Raw genomic sequence first — 12,934 nt, forward strand, 5'->3', positions numbered from 1 at the left:
CTTTAAAAATTTGAAATTAAAATAAGTTCTACACAACCGGAAAGACTGTCTCAAATAAAAGTAAAATAAAATGTTCTAAAATAGGACAACTTCCCTGCCCCCCACCCCCACAGGGACACACTTGGTGCAGACCAAGAGATACAAACAAAATTTGAAATTAAACTAAATGTACAAGAAACTGAGCCTGGTTATTGTGGTGCACATCTTTTATTCTATCATCAAAGAGACAGAGGCAGGTGGACCTCTGTGAATTCCCAGGCTTTATAGAGAGGCCCCCAACCCAAATAAAAAAAAAAACATATATAAAAGTTTAACCAAACACCACCCCCCCCCCAAAAAAAAGGAAGGAAGGAAAGAAGAAGGAGACATTATAAACTGTCTCCTTGGTCCTAGAAACTGGATCATGGGAATTTAGGACCTATGAGACAGTGCACGAGTCTTGTGATCTCACTTGGTAGATGAGTCTGGATTTTAACTCACAGATGTCCTTCTGCCTGTGTCTCCCACGTGCTGGGATAAAGGGTTCCCTAATTCTTGAATGGCATATGGAAAGTAGTTATTTCTACTTGGTTTGCGTTTGATTTTTTTTTTTAAAAAAAATCCATGCCTACTTATTTATTTATTTTTGGTTTTTCACGACAGGGTTTCTCTGTAGCTTTGGAACTAACCCTTGTAGACCAGGCTGGCCTCAAATTCACAAAGATCCACCTGCCTTTGCCTCCCAAGTGCTGGGATTAAAGGAATGTGCCACCACTACCCGCCTTTGTTTCTTTTATTTATTTTTGTTAAGCTCTACATTTTTCTTTCCTCTCTTTCCATGCCTCCCCTTCCACCCTCTCCCAAGGTTCCCATGCTCTCAGGAGATCTTGTCTTTTTCTACTACTCATGTATTTTAGATCTATGTATGTCTCTCTTAGGGTCCTCATTGTTGTCTAGGTTCTCTGGGATTGTGATTTGTGAGCTTTATGTTTAAAAATCACTTATGAGTGAGTATATGTGGTAATTGTCTTTTAGGGTCTGGGTTACTTTCCTCAAAATGATGTTTCCTAGCTTCATCCATTTGCCTGCAAAATTCAAGATGTCATTATTCTTTTCTGCTCTGTAGTGTAGTAAGTACTCCATTGTGTAAGTATACCACGTTTTCCTCATCCATTCTTCAGTCAGAGGGCATTTAGGCTGTTTCCAGGTTCTGGCTATGACAAACAATGCTGCTATGAGCATAGTTGAGCCCATGTCCTCGTGGCACAATTGAGCATCCTTTACATATATATACCTAAACGTGGTATTGCTGGGTCTTGAGGAAGGTTGTTTCCTAATTTTCTGAGAAATCGCCACACTGACATCCAAAGGGGGCTGTACCAGCTTGCATTCCCACCAGCGATGCAGGAGAGTTCCCTTTTCCCCACATCCTCTCCAGCATAAGTTGTCATCAGTGTTTTAGATCTTGGCCATTCTTACAGGTATAAAGTGGAATCTCAGAGCTGTTTTGATTTACATATCTCTGATGACTAAGGGTGTTGAACATTTCCTTAAGTGTCTGTCAGCCATTTTAGATTTCTCGGTTGAGAGTTCTCTGTTTAGGTCTGTACCTCCATGTTGTGAACTGGATTATTTGTTCTTGAAATGACCAATGTCTTGAGTTCTTTGTATATTTTGGAGCTCAGACCTCTGTCTGATGTGGGGTTAGTGAAGATCTTTGCCCATTCTGTAAGGCCGTCGTTTTGTCTTGTTGGCCATGTCCTTTGCTTTACAGAAGAAGCTTTTCAGTTTCAGGAGGTCCCATTGATTCATTTTGTTTCTCTCAGAGTCCCTGCTACTGGAGTTAGATTTAGGAAGTGGTCTCCTGTGCCGATGCGTTCAAATGCTTTTTTTAAAAAAATAAATATTTATTTATTATGTATACAATATTCTTTCTGTGTGTATGTCTGAAGGCCAGAAGAGAGCACCAGACCCTATTACAGATGGTTGTGAGCCACCATGTGGTTGCTGGGAATTGAACTCAGGACCTTTGGAAGAGCAGGCAATGCTCTTAACCGCTGAGCCATCTCTCCAGCCCCCGTTCAAATGCTTTTGATATTTTTATTTTTATATTTTTTTTTTATTGTGGATGAGGTCAATTATTTGAACTCTCAAATATTTTTATTGTTATTATCTGTTTGTTTATTTGTGGTTTTGCAACACGGGGTTTCCTTGTGTATCCTTGTATGCCCTGGGACTCACTTTGTAAACAAGACTGGCCTCAGACTCACAGAGATCCGCCTGCCTCTGCCTTCTAGTGATGGCATTAAAGGCGTACACTAAACACATTTTTTTTTGAAAACAGGGTTTTTCTGTGTCACTTTGCCTGTCCTGAATCTCAATCTGCAGAACAAAGTAGCCTTAAACTCACAGTGATCTGCCTGCTTTGGTCTCCCTGATCTTGGAGGTGTTTTATCATCTATCTATCTATCTATCTATCTATCTATCTATCTATCTATCTATCTATCTATCATCTATCCATTCATTTCATTTATTAGTTTATTTATTTATTTATTTTTTTTTTGTTTTCTGAGACAGGGTTTCTCTCTAGCTTTCCTTCTTGCTTGCTTGCTTGATTTTTTTGCTTTCTTGCTCTCTTGCTTTTTTCCCCCTTCTTTTATTAGTTAGTTCTTGAGGCACGGTTTCTCCGTGTAACAGCCCTAGCTGTTCTCTCTCTCTCTCTCTCTCTCTCTCTCTCTCTCTCTCTCTCTCAAATATGTTTGGTTTTGTGTTTTGCTTTATGAGACAGGGTTTCTCTGCTGCTTTGGAGACTGTTGTTAAAACTAGCTCCTTTCTTGTAGACCAGGCTGTCCTAAAACTCCCAATGATCCTGTTTCTGCTAAATATGGAGCCAGTGCTCTTGAATGCCTTTGTCTGGTGAGGTCAAAAGCCACCCCCCCACACACAACCCCCCCCCAACACACACACAAACCAAACACAGGCACAGGCACACCCAGAGACACATAAATAAACTTTTAAATTAAGAAGAGCCTGGAGAGCTAGTTTCGCGGCTCTTCCAGAGAAATTGGGTTCAATTCCCAGCACCTGCATGGCAGCTCATAGTGATTGTAAATTCAGTTTCTGGGTGATCTGACATCTTCAGACCATTGCACATAAAATAAAGTTAAGAAAATCATAAAAAAATTCCTTAAGAAATTGAAATTTAACTAAGTCCCACACAATTGGAAACACTCTCAAATAAAAGTAAAATAAATGGAAAAGAATACAGTGCTAAGTGCAGTTATGAAAATGTTTTGAAATGTGATACCTTCCCTGTCTCCCCCACATACACAAGCCACACTGAGAGATTTAAATAAAATCTGGGTAATCATTTATGTATCTGGCCTATGTCAGAGGGGCAGGGGAAGCTGAAGCCTTGTCCTTTGGGCTCCAGGTTCTCAGTACTGCGTCAAAAACTCAAGTGTATAGTGAGCCCATGTCTGTCCTGCCGGCAGCACTCAGGAACTGGGAATACAAGGATCAGGAGATCATCTTCAACAACCCAGCAAGTGCAAACCATCCTGGTGGGAAAGAGACCCTCTAAAAGAAATCAATAAAATGACATTTTTATTTTTTTCTGTCGGAAGTGAAAATGTTCCAAATAATTCACTGCATCAGTATTCCTGGAAATGATATCAAAGTCAGAATTTTTCTTTTTTTTTTAACATTTTATTTTATTCTTATTATTTTCATTTTTATTTTTTTGGTTTTTCGAGACAGGGTTTCTCTGTGGTTTTGGAGCCTGTCCTGGAACTAGCTCTTGTAGACCAGGCTGGTCTCGAAATCACAGAGATCCGCCTGCCTCTGCCTCCCAAGTGCTGGGATTAAAGGCGTGCGCCACCACTGCCTGGCGTAAATCAGAATTTTTCATATTATTCCATGGCTGTTGTAATTTTCTCTGTGGCAGACAGAGGCAGGCAGATCTCTGTGAGTTTGAGGCCAGCCTGGTCATCTACAGTTCCAGGACAGGTGCCAAAGCTAAGAGAATCCTTGTCTCAGAAAATTTTTTTCTCTGCGTCTCACGTGTCGTGTGTCTTTCTCTAAGCAGGCCCAGGAATCCTAAGCGCCTGTAGGTGATCTAGGAAATCTCCTGTAGCAGGGGCCCTGGCCTCCACTCCTGGCCCCTGAGGGCACCTGGTAAAAGTGAGAAGGCAGATTTCAGAGACTAGTAAAGTTCAAGGTCACCAGCCCTTCCCAACAGCTAGAACCTTTAAAGGGTGAGGCTACAACTTAATTGGCCTGCTTAGATATGGATATTTTTGTTGTGGTTCTTGTTTTACAGGGCAGGAACAGACATCCAAGTGGGAATTTTCCACAGCTGTTTTAATTTTCTCAGACTCGGTATTTAGTATGAGAAGTGGGGTGTGGGGTTGTACAAACACAACTACTGAAAAAGAACCCTAAGAAAGCAGGCCTCCCTCCCTCCCTCCTTCCTTCCCTCCCTCCCTCCCTCCCTCCCTCCCTCCCTCCCTCCCTCCCTCCCTCTCTCCCTCAGTTCCTCCCTCTCACCAAGCCATAATTGTGGCAGCCCCTTGGCCCACATAGTCCTTTCACTGATCAGTCAGACACACTCTTTTTTTATTTTTGAATTTTGGGTGAAGTCAATTAATTGAGCTCTTAGATGATGATGATGATGATTATTATTATTAGTTTATTTGTGTTTTTTTTTACATAGAGGTTCCCTGTGTCCCTGGAACTCACTTTGTAGACAAGGCTGGCCTCAGACTCACAGAGATCTAGCTGCCCCTGCCTCTACCTCTGCTTCCTAGTGCCGGAATTAAAGGCCTGTACTAAACACACTTTCCCCCCCTAAGTCAGGGTTTCTCTGTGTCTGTCGCTTTGCCTGTCCTAAAACTCACACTGCAGAACGAGGTGGCCTCAAACTCACAGCGATTTGCCTGTTTCTGCCTCTCCTGATTTCTGAGGGCTGAGAACTGAGAATAAAGAAATGTGCTGCCCAAAATATACTGCCGCTGCTGCAATTAAAAAAATAAATTAAAATAAAATAACCTGAGATAAACAAAGAAAAAAAGGAAAACACCTGTTTTTTCCTTCCTTCCTTCCTTCCTTCCTTCCTTCCTTCCTTTCTTTTTCCTTACTTGTTTTTTTTCTGTTTTCTTCTTTTATTATTATTATTTTTGGTGCAGGGTTTCTCTGTATAATACCTTTAACTCACTATATAAACCAGGCTGTCATCTTGGTAACATTATGGTTTTGTATTTTCTTATTTCTTGTCTGTAAATCAACAAATCAACATTTCTTCTCTCTCTCTCACACTCATTTAATTTATGTTTTATTTTATTTTTGGTTTGTGTTCTTGTTTTGATTTTCAAGGAAGGGTTTCTCTGTTGCTTTGGAGCCTGTCTTTGGAACTAGCTCTTGTCAACCAGGCTGGCTGGCCTCAAACTCCCAGAGATCCACCTGCCTCTCTGCCAGATATGGAACCAGTCATCTTGGTTAGTTCAAAAGCCACCCCATAAACACACACACACACAACACACACACACACACACACACACACACACACACACACACACACACACACAGAGGCACATCCAGAGAAACATATTTTTTTTTTTTTTTTTTTTTTTTTTTTTTTTTGGTTTTTCGAGACAGGGTTTCTCTGTGGCTTTGGAGCCTGTCCTGGAACTAGCTCTGTAGACCAGGCTGGTCTCGAACTCACAGAGATCCGCCTGCCTCTGCTTCCCGAGTGCTGGGATTAAAGGCTTGCGCCACCACTGCCCTGCGATGCCCCTACTATAAAAATGGGTTTCAGAAACCGGCCTTTTGCCACAGTGTCAGAAGCCCAAACTCTGCCTGTGGTCTCAGCTAGCTGATAAGCTTCTGTGACTCGCGGTGTGTTTGTATTTTTAAGTTTGTTTTTGGTTTATTAGACTTGGTGGTGTTCTCATCTTTGCATGACCCCCCCCCCCCTCGACCCAACATTTAAGTGTCTTTCAACCATTTTAGATCCCTCTGTTGAGAGTTCTCTGTTTAGGTCTGTACTCCATTTTTTAAAATTGGATTATTTGTTCTTTGGATGACCAATTTCTCGACTTCTTTGTGTATTTTGGAGATTAGTGAAGATCTTTTCCCATTCTGTAAGGCCGTCGTTTTGTCTTGTTGGCCATGTTCTTTGCTTTACAGAAGCTTTTCAGTTTCAGGAGGTCTCACTTATTAATTGTTTCTCTCAGTGTCTGTTTTTTTTTCTTTTTTTTCTTTCTTTTTTTTTCTTTTTTTCTTTTTTCTTCTTTTTTTTCTCTCTTTAGTTTTTTTCTTTGTTCTTTTTTTTTGTTGTTTTTTTTTCTTTTTTTTTTCTTTTTTTTCTTTTTCTCTCAGTGTCTGTGCTACTGGGGTTCTATTTAGCAAGCGTTCTCCTGTGCCAATGTGTTCAAGTGCATTTGATATTTTTATTTTTATATTCTTTTATTGTGGATGAAGTCAATTATTTGAACTCTCAAATATTTTTATTGTTATTATCTCTCTATTTGTTTGCTTATTTGTGGTTGTTCAACATAAGGTTTCGTTGTGTACCCTTGTATGCCCTGGGACTCACTTTGTAGACAAGACTGGCCTCAGACTCACGGAGAGTCATCTGCCTCTGCCTCCTAGTGCTGAGATTAAAGGCATGCACTAAACACCTTTTCTATATATTTATTTTCCTAATAATTTATTTATTTTCATTTTATTGGCATTGGTGTTTTGCCTGCATGTATGTCTATCTGAGGGTGTCCGATCTTGGAGTTACCGACAGCTGTTGACTGCCATGTGGGTGGTAAGGAATTGAACCTGGGTCCTCTGGAAGAGCAGTCAGAACTCTTAACCACAGAGCCATCTCTCCAGGCCCCACCTTTTTTTTGAAAACAGGGTTTCTCTGTGTCACTTTGCCTGGCCTTGAATCTCAATCTGCAGAACAAGGGAGCCTTAAACTCACAGTGATCTGCCTGCCTTGGTCTCCCTGATCTTGGAGGTGTTTTTATCATCTCTCTGTCTGGCTATCTAGCTATCTATCCATCTATTTATTTATTTATTTATTTATTTATTTATTTATTTATTTTTTTGTTTGTTTTCTGAGACAGGATTTCTCTCTAGCTTTGGAGTCTGTCCTGGATCCAGACCTGGTCACAGCTGTACCTGGAAACAAACCAAAACAAAAACAAAGCAAAGCAAAGCAAAAGCCAGGCAGGACTGTATGGTTGACCTTCCCTTTTCCCCTCCCCCATGGGCTCCTCAGAGGCGGTGCGGCCTCCTGCAGGGGAATCCACAGAGCCTCTGCCCAAGGCTCTCCAGGGAACCCACTCTCTCCCTTTCCCGCAGCCCCAGGGCTGCCGGCCACATCTATCTCAGGCGTAGGTGGCGGGCACTCTGGCTATCCGGGACGTGACAGACACAGATACATAGAAGCAGGGAGGAACGGTGCCCACTCTCTCACTAGATGCAGGCATGCAGGAGGAACAATGAAAGAATGAGAACTGGAGAGATGGAATTTCTGGAATGTCCAGAAACCACATGGTGGGGATCTAGTGACCTCTTCTGGTGACAGGGAGTACAGCAGAGATTTGGGTTCTTGTGCTCCTGAGACCTACCCCAATTTAATAGTGACATTATCCTATCATACCCTATATATCACGTATAGGCTTGCTTGATATCACACACATACACTGCCTGCATTTCTGCCTGACCCCTGTGAGAGAGCCTGGTACCTTCAGAAGACAGAAGATGGGGTGTGGGTCTGTCTGTCTGTCTATCTGTCCATCTATTCTTCCATAAAGTATTTATTCCTTTTTTGTTTGTTTTGTGACAGGGTTTCTCTCTAGTTCTCTCTAATTGAGTCAGTCCTGGAACTAGCTCTTGGAGACCAGAACGAGTGCTGGAATTAAAGGCGTGTCCCACCATTACCTGGTTAGAAGTCTTTTTAAAAAGTAGGCAATCAGAGCTACAAATTTCCTCATAGGACTGATTTTACTGTGTGCCAGGGTTTGTGTAGGGTTTTGCTTTCATTTTCTTGAGTGAATCTCCCCCCCCCCCCCCCCGTCTCTCTTATTCTAGAGCTCTGTTTTGTCTTCCATGAGCTCTGAGGGGCACTTGGCTTGAGTGTGATACACACACAGACTTACTATTAAGGAAAGTTCAAGATCAAGATCCTTTCCTAACTCTGTGACCTTGCAACAGAGAAGTTTCAAGGGGTGTGAAGGGTGTGCCTACTGACACTGGAATTCATTTGATCTGCTAGGCAGCAAATGCTATGGATTGTGTATGTGTGTGTCTCTGTTAGTTTAGGTGTCTTTCCAGTCAACGTTGGTGTAATTACCGTGCGTCTGTATATTCAGTGCTGTGATCCTTTCAAATGGTTGTGAAGGGAGCCCTAGCCTAGGAATGACTTCAGTGACGCGTTATTTTCCTTTCCTAACTCTGTGACTTTGCAACAGAGAAGTTTCAAAGGGTGTGAAGGGTGTGCCTACAGCTCCACTGGCCTTCCTTGACGTGTACAGCTGTTGCCTTTCCTGTCAACATTCTTGTTGGAGTTGGGAAATTGCTGATTTGAACTCAGCTAATTTCATGGAATAGCCAGCCCTGGCTGTCCCTGAACTCATTTTTATAGACCAGGCTGTCCTTTTGGTGACTTTCTATTTTTTTTTTTCTTCCTCTTATTTTTCTATCTGCAGTCAACAGGACTGTGCACCTGTATATTCACTGCTCTGATCCTTCTCTCCCTTCCTTCCTTCCTTCCTTCCTTCCTTCCTTCCTTCCTTCCTTTCTTCCTTTCTTTCATATGTCTGCCCACTCACGAAAACCCAAAAATTTCTAGCCTCCCAACGCAATTAACAATAACTAAAATTTTAGTAAACTGGCATTTCAAAAAGGCAGGCAGGCAGGCAGGCAGGCCTGGATGGTGGTTGTGAAGGGAGCCCTGGCCTAGTCATATCCTCTGCCATGACTGTAACTCAGGAGCTCTAAAGGGTCTGGGAAGCTGCTTTCATGCTTCTGCTGCTGGGCATTTATTTATTTATTTATTTATTTATTTATTTATTTATTTATTTATTTATCTGGCTTATGTGGGAGGGGAAGGGAAAGCCAAAGCCTTGTCCTATGGGCTCCACGCTCTCAGTAGTGTCTCATAAACTCGAGTGTGAGGGCCCATGTCTGTCATGTCAGCAGCACTCAGAAACTGAAAACACGAGGATCGGGAGATCATCTTCAGCAACTCAGCAAGTGCGAACCATCGTGGTGGGGAAACAGACCCTCTCCAAGAAATGACTAAAGTGACCTGTTTATTTTTTCTGTTCTAAGTGAAAATGTTCACAACACATCACTATGACGATATTATTCCCGGAAATGAAATCCGAGTGGGATTTTTGAAACACTATTTTTATTTCATTATTATTATTGTTTTTTTTTTGTTTTGTTTTAAAAAAAACTATTCCACGTCTGTTTTAATTTTCTCTGACTCGGTATTTAGTCTGAGAAGTGTGGGCTGAGGGCGTGGGGAGTGGGGTGAAGAAAAAGAACCGCAAGCAAGCAAGCAAGCAAGCAAGCAAGCAAGCAAGCAAGCAAGCAAGCAAGCAGTGGCCATGGTGAAAGGAGACCTTAGATGGCAGGGAACTGCCGTTGCCGCCTCCTTCCCTCCCTTCCTCCCTCGGTCCCTCGGTCCCCCTCGGTCCCCCTCGGTCCCCCTCGGTCCCTCCCTCTCACCATGCCCTAATGGTTGCAGAAGCCCCTGGCCCATCTAGTCCTGTCACCGATCTGTCAGACACGCTCTTTGTTTCCCCGTGAGCGAGCGATCGATTCGCCTGCTTTCCTAGCTGCCTGTGGTCTCGGTCGTACTTTCGTTTTCGTAGCCCCGAATGTCCAGCCCGGCCCGCCGTTCACCGTGTTCGGGGGTGGGATGGGGAGGGGTGGGGGAACCGACAGGGGAGTTCCCTGTCCTGTTGTGGGCCCGTGCCACCTCCGGGCGTGAGCGTGGAAGGACGCTGTCACGCCAGAGAAGGTGAAGACGCCGCCGCCGCGGTCGCGGCCGAACGAGCGAGCGAGCGAGCGATCTATGGCGGTCGGTTGTCGGGCGCCCCCTAGCGGTGGCCTTTTTCTGCAACGCTCCTGGTCCTCGGTCGTTGACGAGGACGGGGCGAAATGGCTTTTGTGAGGCGGAAAGAATGACGAGAGTCCCGGCCCGGCAGGCGGGTGTGTCCCGGAGTCGGTGTCGTGCTTGGGGACGGTCTCTGTGTAGGAGGTTGTGCCGGAAGAGTCACCCATGGGTGTGTGCGTTGGGGATGGAACCCAGTGACGGGACCAGCTGGAGAGGGTGCTGGGAGACTTGAGCGGGTCGACCAGAAGGCTTCAGTCGTTCGCGTACTCCCGCTAGGTGTCGGGTCCACCCGGGCACAGGATCGGTGAAATACCTCGGCTTTAAAAGTTGCTTTTCCCTTTCTTTTTCTCTCTTCTAAAGAGCCCTGGGACCCGGCGACCCGAGGCCGAGAGGAGGCGATGGTTGATCCCGGCTTCCCCGCTGCCCCGTCACGGACTCGTTGGGGTCTCGGACCTTTTTTTTTTTTTTTTTTTTTTTCCTTCCTCTTGCCAGGAACCCTCGGTCCTCAGCAGCGGCGGGCCTTGCCATCCTGAGGCCGAGAGGAGGCCGTGGTCCCGGCTTTCTCGCCTCCCTGTTCCGGACTCTCGGAGCTTTTTTATTTTCTTCCTCTTGCCAGGAACCCTCGGTCCTCAGCGGCGGGCCTTGCCATGCTGAGGCCGAGAGGAGGCCGTGGTCCCGGCTTCCTCGCCTCCCTGGTCCGGACTCTCGGAGCTTTTTTATTAATATTCTTCCTCTTGCCAGGAACCCTCGGTCCTCAGCGGCGGGCCTTGCCATGCTGAGGCCGAGAGGAGGCCGTGGTCCCATCTTTCTCGCCTCCCTGGTCCGGACTCGTTGGTGTCTCGGAGCTCTCCCCCGCCCCTTTCTCCTGCCCTCGGTCTTGCGAGAGCCCAGCGGCGGGCCTCGTGTTCTCGAGGCCGAGAGGAGGTGGTGGTCCCGGCTCCCCTGTTCACTGGTCCCCGGTTTCTTGGACTCGAGATCCCCCCCCCCAAGTTTTTCTTCTTGCCCTTCTCCATCCCTAGCGGCTGGTCGCAGGGTCCTCGGCCGGGAGGAGGCTGGGCGCCCGGCTTTCTGGCATGTCCACCTCGCTCTCTCGGTCCTTTCATGGTTATGAGGTCGACCAGTTGTTCCTTTGAGGGTCGGTTCTCTTGTTTATGGGGACATTTTTGGGACATTTCACCCAGCCTCACTTTCAGGAGTTCTGTGTGGTCTGTGAATGACTCCCCGTACCTGTTGCCATTCTTCTAATAATTGCTATCTGTCCTTATTGTACCTGCAGATAGGTGCTGACACGCTGTCCTTTAATTGGGTGACATTAAAGGACGCTAGGTGGCGGTCTCTCTTCCGAGCCTCACTGGGTGTTATTTTCCCCCGTCTAGCCCAGCCCGCGTCTCGCTGCTGTGCTTTCCCGTGAGGCTTTTTGAGATGACCGGCTTCCTTGCAAAAGCCCGTGGTGAAGCGTGTCAGGCGTCCCCGCTTCGTGGTTTGTCACCCGTTCTGTTTGGATGGTGGGACCCGTCTCTCGATGCTGCTCCCTTACCGTCCCGGTGCTTTTTTTTTTTTTTTCTTTTTTTTTTGCGGGCGGGGACCAGGTTGTGGAGCTCCCGAGTCTCCTCCATGGTCCTCTGCTCCCGTGTGCCTCCCGAGCGCACCGGTTTTTTTTTTTTATCCCCCCTCCCAGCTTGTGGAGCTCCCGAGTCTCCATGAGTCCTTTTTGGGTTGAGGGTGGCCCGGCCCTTCTGCTGCCTCATGTTATGTGCCTCCCGAGTGCACTCCTCTTTAATTGGATTCCCTGTTGACCCCCCACCGCTCTTTTTTGGTGTGGAGGTGTGAAGGGTTTTCTTTTTTTTTTTTTTTTTTTTTTCTGTGGCATGTGTTGGGTCTGTGGTTGATCTCTCGCTCGATTCTTCCCGGTTCTGCTTTGTTGATCGATGTGGTGCGCTTGCCCTGTGTTCATTCGGGCCGGAGGCCTAAGCCGCGCCAGGCGAGGGACGGACATTCATGGCGAATGGCGGCCGCTCTTCTCGTTCTGCCAGCGGGCCCCTCGTCTCTCCTCCCCACCTTTACCGGTGGTGTGTGGAAGGCAGGGGTGCGGTTATCCGACCCGAGCCCTGTGAAAGCCCCCCCGCACTCCTCGCTGTGGTTCGTGGGGGTTCCTGTGAGGCGCGCCGGGTGCTTTGTTCCCCGTCGCGCGTTTCGCTATGCCCACCGCGTGTGGGTCTGTTTGGCCCTCCTCCCTCCGAGCCGGGGGAGGGTCGGCTGATTGCCGCGTTACGTGCCCCTCCCGACCGGGCTCGTGTGCACGCGCCTTGCTTGTGATCCTCGTGGTGCTCCTGGAGCGTTCCAGGCCGATCTTCAGAGTTGCCCGGTTCTGAGCGGCGGCGGCGTTTCCCGGTTCTCTGACGTGTATGCCTCCTGTGTGCGGTACGGCCATTAGCGGTGTTCCTCTGCGAGGTGTGTGATCCCGAGGATCAAGAAAAAAAGGGGGTCGAGGCGAGCGGGTAAGAGAGGCTCGCTGCGGTAAGATGGCTCTCTCACGGCCGTCTCGTGAGATCGGGCGAGCGGCCCACCACGCGCTGCCTTCTCCCGTAGGCGGTGAGCCGTTGGGTGGTGTTGAGCGGTCGCGGCCGGCCTTTTTAATTTTCTTCTCACCGTTAAAGGTGGTCCGTCGGTGACGGACTGAGAATTGCCTCCCCGCCTGGTGCAGACCCGGTGGGTGTTGCCGCGGAGGCAGGCCTGGCTCTCGGGGGACCTCTTGTGTAGTATGCTTTTTCTCGGTCCGGTCCCCCGTGTCCGCGAACGCTCAAGAGTACGCCCCGGAAAGGAAGAAAAATC

This window comes from Microtus pennsylvanicus, unplaced genomic scaffold, assembly GCF_037038515.1.
Source record: "Microtus pennsylvanicus isolate mMicPen1 unplaced genomic scaffold, mMicPen1.hap1 Scaffold_265, whole genome shotgun sequence".
Lineage (NCBI taxonomy): Eukaryota > Metazoa > Chordata > Mammalia > Rodentia > Cricetidae > Microtus > Microtus pennsylvanicus.